General features: G+C 42.6%; 1 protein-coding gene and 2 pseudogenes across 2 annotated transcripts in view; 2 read left to right on the top strand and 1 right to left on the bottom strand.

Annotated features, from left to right (window-relative positions):
• The window catches only part of LOC105464920 (potassium voltage-gated channel modifier subfamily G member 3), a 73,390-nt gene that overhangs the window by 23,365 nt on the left and 32,199 nt on the right, over positions 1-17,826 (top strand). The gene's annotated exons all lie outside the window — the stretch shown is intronic.
• Positions 4,981-5,422, bottom strand: LOC105464918 (small ribosomal subunit protein uS15-like; annotated as a pseudogene).
• Positions 6,760-14,168, top strand: LOC139357820 (non-selective voltage-gated ion channel VDAC1-like; annotated as a pseudogene).

Raw genomic sequence — 17,826 nt, 5'->3', positions numbered from 1 at the left:
TTTTTAGATGGAGTGTCGCTCGGTCGACCAGGCTGGAGTGCAGTGGTGTGATCTTGGTTCATTGCAACCTCTGCCTTCTGGGTTGAAGCGATTCTCCTGCCTCAGCCTCCTGAGTAGCTGGGACTACAGGTGTGCACCACCATGCCCAGCTAATTTTTGTATTTTCAGTAGAGACAGCGTTTCACTATATTGGCCAGGCTCGTCTCTAACTTCTGACCTCATGATCCGCCCACTTTGGCTCTGCAAAGTGCTAGGATTACAGGTGTGAGCCACTGCACCCAGCCTTTTTTTTTTTTCCAGACAGAATTTCGCTCTTGTTGCCCAGGCTGGAATGTAATGGTGCGATCTTGGCTCGCTGCAATCTCTGCCTTCAGGGTTTATGTGATTCTCCTGCCTTAGCCTCCCAAGTAGCTGGGATTACAGGTGCACGCCACCATGCCTGGCTAATTTTTTTTTTTTTTTTTGTATTTTTAGTAGAGATGGGATTTTGTCCTGTTGGTCAGGCTGGTCTTGAGCTTCTGATCTCTGGTCATCCACCAATCTTGGCCTCCCAAAGTGCTGGGATTACAGGTGTGAGCCAACATGCCCAGCAGAAACTCCATTTCTTCTTTTTTTTTTTGAGATGGAGTCTTGCCCTGTCGCCCAGGCTGGAGTGCAATGGCATGATCTCAACTCACTGCAACCTCCACCTCCCGGGTTTAAGCGATTCTCCTGCCTCAGCCTCCCAAGTATCTGGATTACAGGCATGGGTCTCCACACGCAGCTAATCTTTGTATTTTTAGTAGAGATGGAGTTTCACTATGTTGGCCAGGCTGGTCTCAAACTCCCGACCACATGATCCACCCACGTCGGCCTCCCAAAGTGCTGGGATTACAGGCATGAGCCACCACGCCCAGCCCAGAAACTCCATTTCTTTTTGTGCAGCAGCAGCTCCATCTTTGTAATGATGTATGGGGAACTTTGAGTCACATCTCAAGCATCAAATTAAGGGCCAAATTGGCTTCAATTGATATTTATTGTTATATATGTCATTTTGGAACCAAGTAAGTGAAAAAGCATACTTTTTCAGCCCTTAGAAAGATAAAAATTAAGTTTTATTAACTGACAGTACAATATACAGTGGTCTTTTAAAACAAATTGTCCCTATTCCTCAATCAACCTGTATAATTTTTTTTTTTTTTCAGACAGAGTCTTGCTCTGTCCCCCAGGCTGGAGTACAGTGGTGCGATCTTGGCTCACTGCAACCTCTGCCTCCCGGGTTCAAGTGATTCTCCTTTCTCAGCCTCCCAAATAGCTGGGACTGCAGGTGTGTGCCACCACACCCAGCTAATTTTTGTATTTTTAGTAGAGATGGGATTTCACCATGTTGGCTAGACTGGTCTCGAACTCCTGACCTCAAGTGATCCAGCCGCCTCTGCCTGCCAAAGTGGTGGGATTACAGGTATGAGCCACCGCGCCTGGCCTAACCTGAATAATTTATTTAAATGTTGGTGCTAAGCCATTACAGCAAATGCTCTGAAGATTTTTTTTCTAGTATAAGTGTTGAAAATAAAGCAAAATTTAAACATTTAAAAACTGAATTCCTTGTGCCAATCAAAATGTGTTTTTCTTGACTACATCTATCAAAAACCTAAGAAGCAGAACAAATCAATCTGTGAAATAAAGGAAACATATGCTTTATAGCCAGGCATGCTGGCTTACTCCTGTAATCCCAGCACTTTGGGAGGCTGAGGCAGGCAGATCACTTGAGGTCAGGAGTTAGAGACCAGCCTGGCCAACATGGTGAAAACCTATCTTTACTAAAAATACAAAAATTAGTCAGGCATGGTGGTGCGTGCCTGTAGTCCCAGCTACTCAAGAGGCTGAGGCAGGAGAATCACTTGAACCTGGGAGGCCGGGGTTGCGGTGAGCTGAAGTCGCGCCATTGAACTCCAGCCTGGGAGACAGAGTGAGACACAGAGTAAGACTCTGTCTCAAAACAACAACAACAACAAAAAAAACAAAAAAAACCCAACACATGCTTTACAAAGGTAGAAGAGGAAATTACACATAAAAGTCATTATAAAGTCTTTCAGGCATATAAAAAACAATAGATGATAACACAATGAACACCTGTTTACCCACTACCCAATTCAAGAAACAGAACATTACAAATATCACTGAGGGCCGGGCGTGGTGGCTCACACCTGTAATCAAGCACTTTGGGAGGCCGAGGTGGGCAGATCAAGAGGTCAGGAGATGGAGACCATCCTGGCTAACACGGTGAAACCCCGTCTCTACTAAAAAATACAAAAAAATTAGCTAGGCGTAGTGGTGGGCGCCTGTAGTCCCAGCTACTCGGGAGGCTGAGGCAGGAGAATGGAGTGAACCCAGGAAGCGAAGCTTGCAGTGAGCCGAGATTGCGCCACTCCACTCCATCCTCGGCGACAGAGCAAGACTCCGTCTCAAAAAATATCTTTGAGTCTGTAATCCCAGCACTTTGGGAGGCCGAGGCGGGTGGATCACCTGAGGTCAATAGTTTGAGACCAGCCTGGGCAACATGGTAAAACTCTGTCTTTACCAAAAAATACAAAAATTAGCTGGGCGTTTTGGCACATGCCTGTAGTCCCAGCTACTGGGGAGGCTGAGGTGGGAGAATCGCGGGAACCCAAGAGGCAGAGGTTGCAGTAGGCCGAGATCGTGCCAGTGCACTCCAGCCTGGGCGACAGCATGAGTCCTTGTCTCAAAAGGACTCCTGGTACTCAGGGTACTGAGTACCTCTTTCCCAGTGAAATCCCTTCATTTTCCACAGAAAGTGGCACTCTCCTGACTTTGATGTTATTCCCATATACTTAAAAATACATTTAATATATGATTATGTACTCAAAATATAGCATTGTTTTACATAAACTGTTTTTATAAATGGTGTAATCAATGGAGTCCGCAGCTTGCCTTTTTAGTTCAACTTCATGTTCATGTTTGATTTCTATGGCTGTAGCCCTTGCATTTTAACTGTAATGTAGTAGGCATTGATTTATTTGTTCTTTTGTTCATAGAAATTTTGCTATTACTGTAGTGCTGCAATGGATAGTTTTGTTCGTGTCTCAGTGCACATGTAGGAGACTTTCTTTAATGCATCTACCTAGGATTAGAGTTGCTGTATTGAAAAGTATGCACATCTCTCCTCGATGTTGCTAAATAGCTCTCCAGAGTAGTTCTACTGAATTATATTCTTAACAGTAGTGAGTAGAAGTCCTGTTGCTCAATATCCTTGCCATTTCTACATGTCGTCAGACTTTAACACTTTGCTAATCTGGTAGATATGAAATCTATCTTGCTTTTTTCTTTTTTCTTTTTTTTTTTTTTTTTTGAGATACAGGGTCTTGCTGTGTCACTTAGGCTGGAGTGCAGTGGTGCAGTCATGGCTTACTGCAGTCTCAACCTCCTGGACTAAAGCAATTCACCCACCTCAGTCTCCCAAAGTGCTAGGATTACAGGCATGAGCCACTGCACCCAGCCTCATGTCTGGCTTCATTTGATCAACATAATGTTTAAAAACATTTGTCTGCATGTTGTTTGTATTGTCTATTCCTTTTTTAAAATTCGAGATATAATTCACATAACAAAATTTACCATTTCAAGTATGCAATTTGGTGGCTTTTATGATTGCACTACATTGTACAACTATCATCAGTATTCCAGAACATTTTCATCACCCCAAAAAGAAACCTACTTGTTAGTAGTCATACCCTGTTCCCCCTCCTCGCATACCCTGACAACCATCTGCTCTCTATCTCCATGGCTTTGCCTATTCTGGACATTTCATATGAATACAGTTATACAACATGGATCCTTTTGTGTCTGGCTACTTTCACTTAGTTTATTATCAAGATTCATCCATGTGGTATTTCATTCATTTTATGAATGGATAATAATTTATTATATGGTTATACAACATTTTGTTTACCCATTCATCAGTTGAATATTTGTATTGTTTTTACTTTTTGATTATTATGACTGCTATAAACATTTGTGTCCAAATTTGTGTGTTAATGTGTTTGTGTGTGTATATATATATACGTATATATATATATATATACATTTTTTTGAGACAGTCTCACTCTGTTGCCCAGACTGAAGTGCAGTGGCACGATCATAGCTCATTGCAGCCTTGAAGCCCTGGGCTCAAGTGATCCTCTAGCCTCAGCTTTCCAAGTAGCTGGTGCTACAGGCATTTACCACCACTCCTGGCTAATTTAAACATTTTTTGTAGAGTTAGGATCTCACTGTGTTGCCCAGGCTGGTCTCGATCCTCAAGCGATCCTTCACTTTTGCCTCCCAAAGCGCTGGGATTACAGGTGTGAGAGCCACCCTACCTGGCCCCCTCCCACTTTTTTTTTTTTTGTTTTGAGACAAGGTCTTGTTCTGTTGCCCAGGCTGGAGTGCAGTGATGTGACCATGGCTCACTGCAGCCTCGGCCTCCCACGTCAGCCTCCTGAGTACCTGGGACTACAGACATACGCAACCACGCCTGGCTAATTTTTGTATTTTTTTTTGTAGAGACAGGGTCCCACTATGTTGCCCAGGCTGGTTTCAAACTCCTGGGCTCAAGCCATCTGCCTGCCTCAGCCTCCCAAAGTGCTGGGATTACAGTTGTGAGCCACCGCGCCTGATCCTGACTTTCCTTTTTCTTAATGGTTGATTATACATCCTAGGTACTGATTGTACATTGCAGATATCTTCTTTTATTTATTTATTTTAAAATATCTGTAGAAACAGGGTCTTACTGTGTTGCCCAGGCTGGTCTCGAACTCCTGTAGTCCTCCTGTACTGACCTCGAAGTGTCTGGATTACAGGCATGAGCTACCATGCCTGACTGCAAGTATCTTTCTGACTGTGGCTGGTATTTTTACTTTGTTTATGGTGTTTTGAGGCTTATAGAATCTGTACATTTTAAAAAAATTTAAACAGTTATTTTATTGCTTGAGTACATAGACAAATTTATGCGATGAGGACAGAGGCTGTAGATGACTCATATTTCCAATTGGGAGGGAGGACTCGCTTTGTCTTATAATATCAAGCCAAATGGTGAATCAAACTCAGAATCAGAATTTAGCATCCTTATCCTTTCTGTTCCTCTCAAGATGCTTTTGAACAGTGACTGCTTTCTTAATTAAATGGTAGAGATCTTCAGGGAGATGAGGAACAAGTCCTTTGGACTTAAGAATTCTTAAGATTTTATTGCCTGTCACAAAACGTACTTGTGCGACACCATGTGAGTCCCTCCGGATCACACTGATTTGTGAAGGAGTCAGGCCTTGTTGGCCAGTTTGTAAGTCTCCTTCATTTCATCACATGTCAGCTTTAGCCAAGTGGTGATGCTGCAGAGATAGGGCAGAGCCAACTGGGACAGGCCCTTCCTGGGAGCATGCATGCGACCCATGATGGCAGCAGTCAGGCAGCTAAAGGAAGAAGCTGTACATTTTAACAGACAAATTTATCAATTGTTTTCTTTATGATTGGTGTGATTTTTAACTTATCTGAGAAAACATCCGATATTGTCTCCAAGATCATAAAGATTCTTTCATGTTTTCTTTAAAGTTTTAAATATATTTATAAATAATTAACTTTTACATTTCAAATTGAGTCTTTAGTCCACCTATAATTATTATGTGAGGAATTTAATTTTATTCATGTGGATAACACTTTCCTCAGCACTATAGAATAGTCCAGTATGTACTTCACTAATCTGAAGAGCCTCATTTACCATATATCTTGTTTCTTTGGGCATGCGGATCTACTTCTAGGTCCACTATCCTGTTTTTTTTTTTTTTTTTTTTTTTTTTTTGAGACAGAGTCTTGCTTTGTTACCCAGGCTGGAGTGCAATGGCGCGATCTTGGCTCACTGCAACCTCTGCCTCCTGGGTTCAAGTGATTCTTCTGCCTCAGCCTCCTGAGTGAGTGGGATTACAGGTGCGCACCACCACGCCTGGCTAATTTTTGTATTTTTAGTAGAGACGGGGTTTCCCCATGTTGGTCAGGCTGGTCTCCAACTCCTGACCTCAGGTGATCCAGCCGGCTCGGCTTGCCAGGGTGCTGGGATTACAGGTGTGAGCCACCGGGCCCAGCCCACCATCTTATTAATTCCAGCATCAACACTATACTGTCTTAATTACTGAAATAAAATCAGCTTATTAATTTCCATGAAAACCCTTCTTGGGAATTTTGATCACATTACACTAAAATTTTTTGCATTAAATTTATGGATTAATTTGGAGAGTTGGCTTTTTTGTTTTTTTGAGATGGGTCTCGCTCTGTCGCCCAGGCTGTAGTGCAGTGGCACAATGTTGGCTCACTGAAACCTCCACCTCCCAGGTTCAAGCAATTCTCTGCCTCAGCCTCCCAAGTAGTTGAGATTACAGGCATCTGCTACCACGCCCAGCTTTTTTTTTTTTTTTTTTGTATTTTTAGTAGAGACGGGGTTTCACCATCTTGGCCAGGTTGGTCTTGAACTCCTGACCTCGTGATCCACCCACCTCAGCCTCCCAAAGTGCTGATATTACAGGCGTGAGACACTGTGCCCAGCCTGAGAGTTGGCATTTTTACATTATTTAGTTTTATTATCCATGAACATAGTATATAATTCCACTTACTCTACTATTCTTTAATGTCTTTCAATAAAGTTTTATTATTTTCATCTAAAAATTATCTTATATCTTTTGTTAGATTTATATCTAGGTGCCTTATAACTTGTGTTGCTATTGCTAATTATATCCTTTATAAAAATTACAATTTCTGCCTTTTGCTGATATAGCTGTATAGTTGATTTTGTACCTTCATCTTGTAGCAGTATAGACTGTTCCTAATTTATGATGGTTCAATTTAAGATTTTTTGATTTTATGATGAGTTTATTGGAATTTAACTTCATTGTATGTCAAAGAGCACCTATACTTTTCATTTATTCTAATAATTCAAAGGGTCTGTTTTTGTTGTAATGTAAACAGTGATACTATCTGGAAATAAAGACGGTCTTTGCAACCTTTATAATACTTTTGTCTTGCTGCAGTGGTTAAACCCTCTAGAGTTGTACTGATGAGAAATGGTGACAGCTGGCATTCTTGTCTTTTTATTTTTATTTTAAAATGCATTTTTGGATCACATTTGCTAATTTATGTAGAATTTTTGCATCTGTGTTTCTAAGTGAGATTGGCCTACAGTTTTTCTCTCTTATACTGTTTGGGTTTGGTATCAAGATTTCAGTAACTTATTTATTTATTTATTTATTTTTTGAGACAGGGTCTCATTCTGTCACCCAGGCTGGTGTGCAGTGGCATGATAATGGCTCACTGCAGCATCAACCTCTCTAGGCTCAGGTGATCCTCCCACCTTAGCTCCCCAGTAGCTAGGACTACAGGTGCATGCTACCATGCCTGGCTAATTTTTATATTTTTTGAAGAGACAAGAGTTTAGCTATGTTGTCCAGGCTGGTCTTGAACTCCTGGGCTCAAGCAGTCTGCCTGCCTTGGCCTCCCAAAGTGCTGAGATTACAGCCATCACACCTGGCCATGATTTCGCTAACTTTTTTTTTTTTTTTTGAGACAGAGTCTCACTCTGTCACCCAGGCTGGAGTGCAGTGGTACGATTTCAGCTCACTGTAACCTCCACCTCCTGGATTCAAGTAATTCTTCTGCCTTAGCCTCCCGAGTAGCTGGGATTACAGGCATGCGCCACCATGCCTGGCTCATTTTTGTATTTTTAGTAGAGACTGGTTTTCACCATGTTGGCCAGGCTGGTCTTGCACTCCTGACCTCAAGTTATCCGCCCACCTTGGCCTCCCAAAGTGCTGGGATTACAGGTGTGAGCTGCTGTGCCTGGCCTTTCACTGACTTTTTAAAATGAGCTGGTGACTGCTTTTTTAATTATTTGGGATAGTGTTATATAAAATAGGGGTTATGCATGCTTGGTATTTGATAGAACTTGCCTGTAAAATCATCTGGACCTGGTGTGCATCTTTTGGTGAATAGATGTCAAAGTGTAGATTCATTTTTTTTCATGATTTTAGGACCATTCAGTTTTTCCAGTTATTCAAAAACTGCAAATTTTGGTCTGATTCATTTTTCTGGGAAATTTTCCATTTCACCTAAATTTTCGCATTTATCTTCACAGAGTGGTTTAATGTATTTTTATGTTTTTATAAAAGGTCTGTTTTTGGCTGGGCGCAGTGGCTTATGCCTGTAATCTCAGCACCTTAGGAGGCCGAGGCAGGCGGATCACCTGAGGTCAGGAGTTGGAGACCAGCCCGGCCAACATGTTGAAACTCTGTCTCTACTAAAAATACAAAAATTAGCCAGACGTGGTGGTGGGTGCCTGTAATCCCAGCTACTAGGGAGGCTGAGGCAGGAGAATCACTTGAACCCAGGTGGCGGAGGTTGCAGTGAGCAGAGATCGCACCACTGCACTCCAGCCTGGGTGACAGAGTGAGACTCCGCCTCAGAAAAAAAGGGAAAAGTATTTGCGGTTTTTGCTACTAATCCTCATGGCAAAAACCACAATTAACTTTTGTACCAATCTACCATTCTGTACTCCCACCAAGAGTATACAGGCGCGTAACGTCGGGAGATGCTTAGGAGATTTCCTTGCTCTGTGAACATCGTAGAGCATCCTCACACAAACCTAGATGGTACTGCCTGCTATATACCTCACCACTTAGGTTGTATGGTGTAGCCTGTTGCTCCTAGGCCACGCACTTATGCAGAATCTACTGAATACTGTAGGCAGTTATAACACAGTGGTAAATACTTGTGTATTGTATTTCTTTTTTTTTTTTGAAACAGAGTCTCTGTCACTGAGGCTGGAGTGCAGTGACACACGATCTTGGCTTACTGCAACCTTTGCCTCCTGATTTCAAATGATTCTTCTGCCTCAGCTTCCCGAGTAGCTGGGATTACAGGCAGGCACCACCACGCCTGACTAATTTTTGTATTTTTGTTAGAGACAGGGTTTCACCATGTTGACCAGGCTGGTCTCGAACTCCTGACCTCAGATGATCTGCCTATCTCGGCCTCCCAAGGTGTTGGGATTACAGATGTGAGCCATTGTGCCTGGCCTATTTGTGTATTTAAACATACCTAAACAGAGAAAAGGTATAGTAAAAATGCAGTATTATAATCTCATGGAACTACTGTCATACATACGATCCATTGTTGACAGAAATGTCTTTATGTGGTGTATGACTATATACGGTTTCAGTTACTTCGCAAACTCGGTGTTACTGGCTTTGCAAATTTTAGTTATTCTGTCTGGAGTGTAGTAATATCTCATTGTGGTTTTAATTTCTCTGATGGCAAAGAGTTGATCATCGTTTTCATTAGCTTATTGGCTTTTTACATAATTTATTATGTGAAATGTTTGTCCACATAGCCTATTTTTTTAAAAAATGGGTTATTTTTGCTATTGAGTTTTAGGAGTTCTTTGTACAATCTGGATACTAGTCCTTTGTCAGATAAATATGTTGTGAATATTTTCCTCTAATTTCTGGTTTGCCTGTTCATTTTCTTAGTGGTGTCTTTTACTATACTAAAGTTTTAAATTTTGGTGAAGTCTAATTTACCAATATTTTCCTTCATGATTACTACTTTTTGTGCTGTATATAAAAAAGTTTGCCTACTTTCTTAGTCACAAACATTACTCCTATGTTTTCTTCTAAAATCTTTATAGGTTGAGCACAATGGCTCACTCCTGTAATCCCAGCACTTTGGGAGGCTGAGGTGGGTGGATCACCTAAGCCCAGGAGTTCAAGACCACCCTAGGCAACATGGCGAAATCCCATCTCCACTAAAAATACAAAAACTAATTGGGTGTGGTGGTGCACACCTGTATTCCCAGCTACTTGGGAGACTGAGGTGGGAGGATCACCTGAGCCTGGGAGGTAGAGGCTGCAGTGAGCCGTGATCGTGCCACTGCACTCCAGCCTGAGCAACAGAGCCAAACCCTGTTTCAAAAAAAAGAAAGAAAGAAAGAAGGAAGGAAGGAACGAAGAAAGGAAGGAAGAAAGGAAGGAAGGAGGGAAGGAAGGAAAAAGGAAAGAAATTAAATACTCTTAAAAAAATAAAATCTTAAAGTTTTCACTTTTACATTTAGTACTACACTCATTCTCATTAATTTTTGTGTGTGGTATGAAGTAAGGATAGTAATGCGTTATCTCTAATTGTTATTTTTTAAATCAATACACCAAATATATCATTTTGTCCTAAATATTCCATTAGACTGATAAAACAGTTGAACTCTCTAACGATAAAATTTATTGTACCATTAATTTAGTCCAACAGCATATTTTCTGAGTACCTCTTAAGTGCCATGATTAGGCAATATAGTGTTTTGTTGTTGTTTTGTTTTGTTTTTGTTTTTTTAAAGACACACAGCCCCACTTGCTTCCTAGCTGGAGAGACAGACAGCTAAATGTACAACCACTACATGATGTGCTATGTGCACTGCTAGAGATAAGCACTGGCTGCTGTAGGAACACCAGGGAGAAACTCAGCCATGCTAGTGGACCTAAGATAAGGATTCCCTGGGGTGGTGATGCTTGAGCTCAGACTTGAAAGCCTGGTTGATGTTGGCCAAGAAGGGAGGGTAGATGTGCAAAGGCAAGAGGCGTGAGAAGACTGGGGACTGTGTTAGTTTCCATTAGTTGGAGCAGATGGTACAAGGCGGAGAGTGGCAGATCTGAAGCCTTGGATGATAACTCATGAATTTTAGCTCTTATCTGTGGAGAGTTAGGAGTCAGCAATACCTCAGTACTCGGATTATTTGAGTATTGCTGCTTTTAGTACTGCGAATGTTTTTGTATTCATGGCTGTAGATTAAAACACTTAGCTTATTGTTTCAGGAAGACCTTATAGGCTAGATACTTTGAAATATCCCTGCTTTGATTAAATCTTTTGTTTTGGCTGGGCTCAGTGGCTCATGGTCTGTAATCCGAGCACTTTGGGAGGCCAAGGCAGGTGGATCACTTGAGGCCAGCAGTTCTAGACCAACCTGGGCAACTTGTTTTAATGTACATATTGGAAACTTTTTGAGCGTAGAAGTATCATTGTCCTGATGTTTGCAGTGAGTACCTAGTTAAGTAAAAATAATCTGAGTTGAGCACTGGACAAATTACTTACCTGTGGTTAGGAAATAGCAAATAATGATATCAGCATGAACTACTTTACTTTTCAAAAATGTCATTTGTTGAGGCAGCCCCCGCTGCAGCCACCACCGAGCCCGCCGCCACCACTGAGCCCGCTGCCACCGCCTCTGAGCAGAAGATGGTTATGCCTCCCACGTACGCTGAACTTGGCAAATCTGCCAGGGATGTGTTCACCAAGGGCTATGGATTTGGCTTAATAAAACTTGATTTGAAAACAAAATCTGAGAATGGATTGGAATTTACAAACTCAGGCTCAGCCCAACACTGAGGCCACCAAGGTGACTGGCAGCCTGTGATCCAAGTACAGATGGACCAGATATGACCTGACGATTATGGAGAAATGAAACACCACACACTGGGCACCGAGATTGCATGGAGGATCAGCTTGCATGTGGACTGAAGCTGACCTTCGATTCATCACTTCTCACCTAATGCTGGGGGGAGAAAAATGCTAAAATCGAAACCCGCTATAGGCAGGAGCATATCAACCTGGGTTGCACTGTGGATTTTGACATCGCTGGACCTTCAATCTGGGGTGCTCTAGTGCTGGGTTATGAGGGCTGACTGGCTGGCTACTGGATGAATTTTGAGACTGCAGAGTTTTAAGAGACCCAGAGGAACTTTACTCTTGGCTACAAGACTGATGAATTCCAGCTTCATACTTATGTGAATGACAGGGCAGATTTTGGCACCTCTATTTCCCAGAGGTGAATAAGAAGTTGGAGACTACGGTTAAGCTTGCCTGGACATCAGGAAACAGTAACACTCACTTCAGAACAGCAGGCAAGTATCAGATGGACCCTGATGCCTGCTTCTTGGCTAAAGTGTACAACCCTAGCCTGACAGGTTTAGGATAGACTCAGATCATAAAGCCAAGTATGAAGCTGATGCTGTCAGCTCAACTGGATGGCAAGAACGTCCATGCTGGTGGCCATGAGCTTGGTTTAGGACTAGAATTTCAAGCACAAATGAATACTGTACAGTTGTTTAATTTTAACTAGTTTGCAGTATAGCTACCTTCAGAATTTAATGTATCTTTTAACATATATCTGAGATGCAAGTACTGCTAAATTTCATGCTAGACCTCCAGGTTAAAGATGATTCAAAAAGAGTGCTACCTTTTCAGAGATACAGAAGAAACCCAATTCCAAAAAAAGTCCTTTTAGCTGTAGACTTGGGGGGAATTTGGTAGCCCTTGTAGAGATGCCAGGTTTTAAAAAAATCTAGAAATGGCTGCAAGTGGAAGCTGATTATGTATAGGCACTTTGTAAATTTGTATTGAATAAATGAATGAAACTGTAACTTTCTGATAATTGAACCTTGGTTTCCTAACCCCAGTAGATGAGAGGCTCATTGCATCATGGTGTGTACAAATTCACCTGACGAAGACTTTTTTATTTTATTTTATTTATTTATTTATTTTTGAGACAGAGTCTCACTCTGTCACCCAGGCTGGAGTGCAGTGCTGTGCTCTCAACTCACTGCAACCTCCGCCTCCTGGGTTCAAGTGATTCTTGTGCCTCAGCCTCTCCAGTAGCTAGGATTACAGGCATATGCCACCATGCCCTGCTAATTTTTGTATTTTTAGTAGAGACGGGGTTTAAACATGTTGACCAGGCTATTCTCCAACTCCTGACCTCAAGTGATCCAAAGTGCTGGGATTACAGGCGTGAGCCACCGCACCCGGTTAAGGGACCTTTTTAGACAGATCTTCATGACCTGTTTCCATCCCAGTCCTTCATCACCTCTCTTATACCAAAAGGTCTGCAGGGCATGACAGCTGCTTCTGTTGTACCATTTTGGGGTGGAGAGGGTGGATCTGATGAAGCCAGTAATTCAGTACTGAATTCCTTCTTGTGTTGTGCTTTTTTGCCCTTGCACCAGAGTATGAAATAGCTTCCAGGAGCTCTAGCTATAAGCTGGGGAGAGGTTGTGTGATTGTAATCACGTGGTGACAACACTTAGAATCTAAATTGGACTTCTGTTGCATTCTCACCACTCAATTTATTTTTCAGCAGTTTAATGGGTACATTTTAGAGTCATATTGTGTGGAATTAGATCCTCCCCTTCAAGTGCTGTAATTAACATCACTTAAAATAAAACTTGAATAAAATATTGAAACCTCAAAAAATTAAAAATATAATTTGTTGATATTCATCTTCCCAAGTTGTTCTGTAGATAAAAACTATCTTGAAGCAAAAATGGTAAAATACTCTTAAATGAAAGAATTGTTATCACTTTTTGTCAGATGATCTTATTTGAAGAGGTAGATCTTGATATCCTTTCCAGTCTCATAATTCTTTTACTAATGAATTGCCAGTTAAATAAAAAAGGAATAGAACCCACATGGTAGTCATATATGGAATAGGAACAGATTATTGAGATTGATCTTCTTGTAGCATTATTTAAGCAAATACATGTACGCTGGGGTAGTGGTGAAGGTGCAGGAAGGGATTGTGGCACCTGAAGATTAAGGGGGTCCACCCAGAGTGGAGAGTGTGGGGCTGGGGACCACAGGTGATGTCAGGCCTGAGTTTCTGCTGCTGTCATCTCTGGAAAGTTTTTAGCAGTGAGTGTCAGAACCACAGATTTTTGATCCCTTTGCCTGTATGTATATGTCCCCTACAGCAGGGCAGTCTTCTGAAAACACACTCCCTGGCTCTGGTGGAGAGAAGCGCATCCTGATTTCTGGGTCAGTCAGAAAGAGATGATGTCTCTGACTCTCAAGAGCCTCAGGCAAGGCACACACAGAAATACCTCTGGTTTGTCCACGGAGCGGGTTCGGAGCTAAGGGAAAAGCAGCCCAAGCCCTCCATTAGAGGGTAATGAACACGAACACTGATACATGGGATTGGATGAAATTCTTTGTGTAAATTAGTTCCTAGAAGATGATGTCTACCTTTTTATCAGTTAAGAAAATCAAAGGAATAGTCAGAGGGGCCATTTTTTGTAGTAAGATATTTCGAGGTGCCTTTTGTTTTCTTCACTTGCCGTTCCATTTAGGGGAAGCCTAAAGCCCAGTGTCGCGCACCTGTTTAATCTATGTAGGGCATCTGCTCACATCCGTGTTTTGTTTTGTTAACTTTTTAAATGTAATTGCTTTCACTTCATCAGGTATCTGGCACTTTCCTGATTTTGCTTGTGCTGGTCTTTCCATGCCAAATTAAATTGCCACTTTCTCAAAGAAGCCTTCCGTCATCTCCCAGATGAAGAAAAACTTATCTTCTTCTGAACTTAACACACATCAATTATAGCTTTTATTACTTTCTACATTCTATTTTTGAGTTTTTAAGGATAGGTTTGTTGTTAGGGAGGGTATATCTTACCCTTTGCTGGGTTGCAAATTTTCAGTCTGTTTTATCTTCTTTTTAAAATCCTTTTATTTTGAAATGATTTAACAATTATTAATTAATTAATTTACCTATTTATATTTAGAGACAGAGTCTTGCTTTGTTGCCCAGGCTGGAATGCAGTGGTACAATCATGACTCACTGCAGCCTGAAACTCCTGGGTACAGGCAATTCTCCCACCTCCTGAGTAGCTAGGGCTATAGGCATGCACTATCATGCCTGCTATTTTTTTTGTAGAGATGGGGGTCTCGCTATGTTGTCCATGCTGGTCTCGTACTCCTGGCTTCAAGAAGTCCTCCCATCTCAGCCTCCCAAAGTGCTGGGATTACAGATGTGAGCCACTTTGCCTGGCTTGAAATAGTTTTACACTCACAAGAAGTTGCAAAAACAGCACAGAGAGTTCGGTTTTACCCTTCATCTGGTTTCCCCAGTGATAACATCTTTTTTTTTTGAAATGGGGTCTTGCTCTGTTGCCCAGGCTGGAGTGCAGTGGTGCGATCTCGGCTCACTGCAAGCTCTGCCTCCCAGCTTCACACCATTCTCCCACCTCAGCCTCCTGAGTAGCTGGGACTACAGGTGTCTGCCACTATGCCTGGCTAATTTTTTGTATTTTTAGTAGAGATAGGGTTTCACCATGTTAGCCAGGATGGTCTCCATCTCCTGACCTCTTGATCTGCCTGCCTCGTCCTCCCAAAGTGCTGGGATTACAGGTGTGAGCCACTGCACCCAGCTGATAACATCTTACATAACTATGCTTAAGTTCTATCTTTAATTTATCTTTATACACCTCTCTGTGGCCTGACATACAGTAGGCACTCACTCATGAGCTTTGTTGCATGATGAATGAATTAATGGGCTCCATGGGCTTACAGCCACATCCAAGTTAATATGTCATCCCATCCTGACTCCAGGACATTGCATCATCCTGGCTACAAGTGACCTGTCTCAGGAGACTCAGACTGAAGCCATGCACATTTCGTGCCTCCTTTGTGCACATTAGTTGACTTGCCAGGCAGGGCGGGTGAGAAAGGACTCTGGGATAAATGCACAATCTGAGATTTATTTCAAAATAGGACATGAGGGAAGTAGATGAGGGTGTGGAGTGGGGCGGAACTGGCTTTGGGCCGATGGTGAATGGGCCTGGGTATTTGGGGGGTCATAATACCATAATACCATTCTGTCTTCTCTCTCTCTTTTTTTTTTTTTTTTTGAGACGGAGTTCTGCTCTTGTTGCCCAGTCTGGAGTGCAGTGGCGCCATCTTGGCTCACTGTAACCTCCACATTCCGGGTTCAAGCGATTCTCCTGCCTAAGCCCCCCGAGTATCTGGGATTACAGGAACGTGCCACCACGCCCAGCTAATTTTGTATTTTTAGTAGAGTCGGGGTTTCACCATGTTAGTCGGGCTTGTCTCGAACTCCTGACCTCAGGTAATCTACCCACCTTGGCCTCCCAAAGTGCTGGGATTTTAGGCGTCCGGCCATTCTGTCTTCTCTTGTGTGTTGAATGGTCTCAGTTCTTCATCTCTAAAGGTTTAAGAAACAGAAGCCTACCACAATGACATAATATCAAAACTGTTTCTTCCTGAGGTTCTTATGTTTGTTTTTTTTTAAGTAATGGGGTCTCCTATGTTGCTTCTTTCTGAGGTTTTAGAGTCTGTCTCTACAAACTCACACTAGCGGGACAGAGCTCCTTGCAAGACAGTACCTCAGGCTACACTGCAGACACTACAATGCACTTAAGTCATGTATTTGGGTTGAATATTGAATTATACCAAAAGGAGTTGAAGAAGATAAGGGTTATTTGTAGTAATTGCCTGTAATTTTTCACAGAAACACACTTTGGTAGAGATTTATGTATGATGGATAGCGTGTCTTAGCAGGACAGGTATTGTTGTCTTTGCATTTGCAGTCAGAAACTTGGTTGTTTCTTTGTAGACAGTCATCAGTCCCTGTTTCCCAATAAAGAGAGAACGTGGATCTGGTACCTCTGTTGCCAAAACAGAGGACAGAGGAACCACAGAGGGTAAACTGTGTTTAGGAGGCAGAAGCCAGATTCCTCAGGCAAGGGTGATAGCCCCGTGTTCCTGTGTGCTAAGGGAAAGTGAGAAAAGCAAAGGTGGAGGCGATTGCAGGAAGAAAAGAGATCCGGTAGAATAATAGCAGCCCCTTAAAAACTGTGGGAGGGGCCGGGCGCAGTGGCTCAAGCCTGTAATCCCAGCACTTTGGGAGGCCGAGACGGGCGGATCACGAGGTTAGGAGATCGAGACCATCCTGGCTAACACGGTGAAACCCCGTCTCTACTAAAAAATACAAAAAACTAGCCGGGCGAGGTGGCGGGCGCCTGTTGTTCCAGCAACTCGGGAGGCTGAGGCAGGAGAATGGCGGGAACCCGGGAGGCGGAGCTTGCAGTGAGCTGAGATCCGGCCACTGCACTCCAGCCTGGGCGACAGAGCGAGACTCCGTCTCAAACAAAAACAAAAACAAAAAAAACCAAAAAAAAAAACTGTAGGAGGATCCCAGCTCTCTGTGGCCAATCTCAATGACTTTGAGAGAGTGAACTTTTCATTTATCATTATCCTCGTCCTGCCACATGTCCTAATGAAATGGCCATCCAAACGTGAGCATAAGGAAACAAAATGGTATCAAGTGAGGAACGTAAAAATTAACACACACTTTGACTGTAGCTGTATAGGGACATCCATGCATCCCAGGCGTGATTCAAGGTATGACTTAGTCAGTGAGTACATATGTTTTGTTTGTTTAAAATTTATTTATTTATATATTAAGATGAGGGGTTTCACTATATTGCTCAGGCCGGTTTTGAAGCCTGAGCTCAAGTGATCTTCCTTCCTCAGCCTCTCAGGTAGCTGGGAGACTACAGGTGCGTGCCACCACACCTAGCTTTGTACATTTTTTTTTTCTTTTTTTTTTTAGAGATAGAGTCTCACTCTGTTGCCCAGGCTGGAGTGCAGTGGTGTGATCATAGCTCACTGCAGCCTCGAACTCCTGGGCCCAAGTGATCCTCCTGCCTTGGCCTCCCAAAGTATTGGGATCACAGGCATGAGCCACTGTGCCCAGCCTTGCGTGTGTGTGTGTGTGTGATCTGCTTGCCTCGGCCTCCCCAAGTGCTAGGATTATAGGCATGAGCCACTGTGCCTGGCCAGCCTTGTAAATATTATTAACCTGTCATTTATTATCTGTGTGACATGATTTAGTTACTTCTCTCTTTTTTTTGAGACAAAGTCTCTGTGTCGCCCAGCTGGAGTGCAGTGGCACAATCACAGCTCACTTTAGCTTCAACCTTC

The sequence above is a fragment of the Macaca nemestrina genome, chromosome 13, assembly GCF_043159975.1.
Source record: "Macaca nemestrina isolate mMacNem1 chromosome 13, mMacNem.hap1, whole genome shotgun sequence".
NCBI lineage: Eukaryota > Metazoa > Chordata > Mammalia > Primates > Cercopithecidae > Macaca > Macaca nemestrina.
The sequence above is the reverse complement of the archived record's forward strand: the minus strand, read 5'-3'. Positions and strand labels throughout refer to the sequence as shown.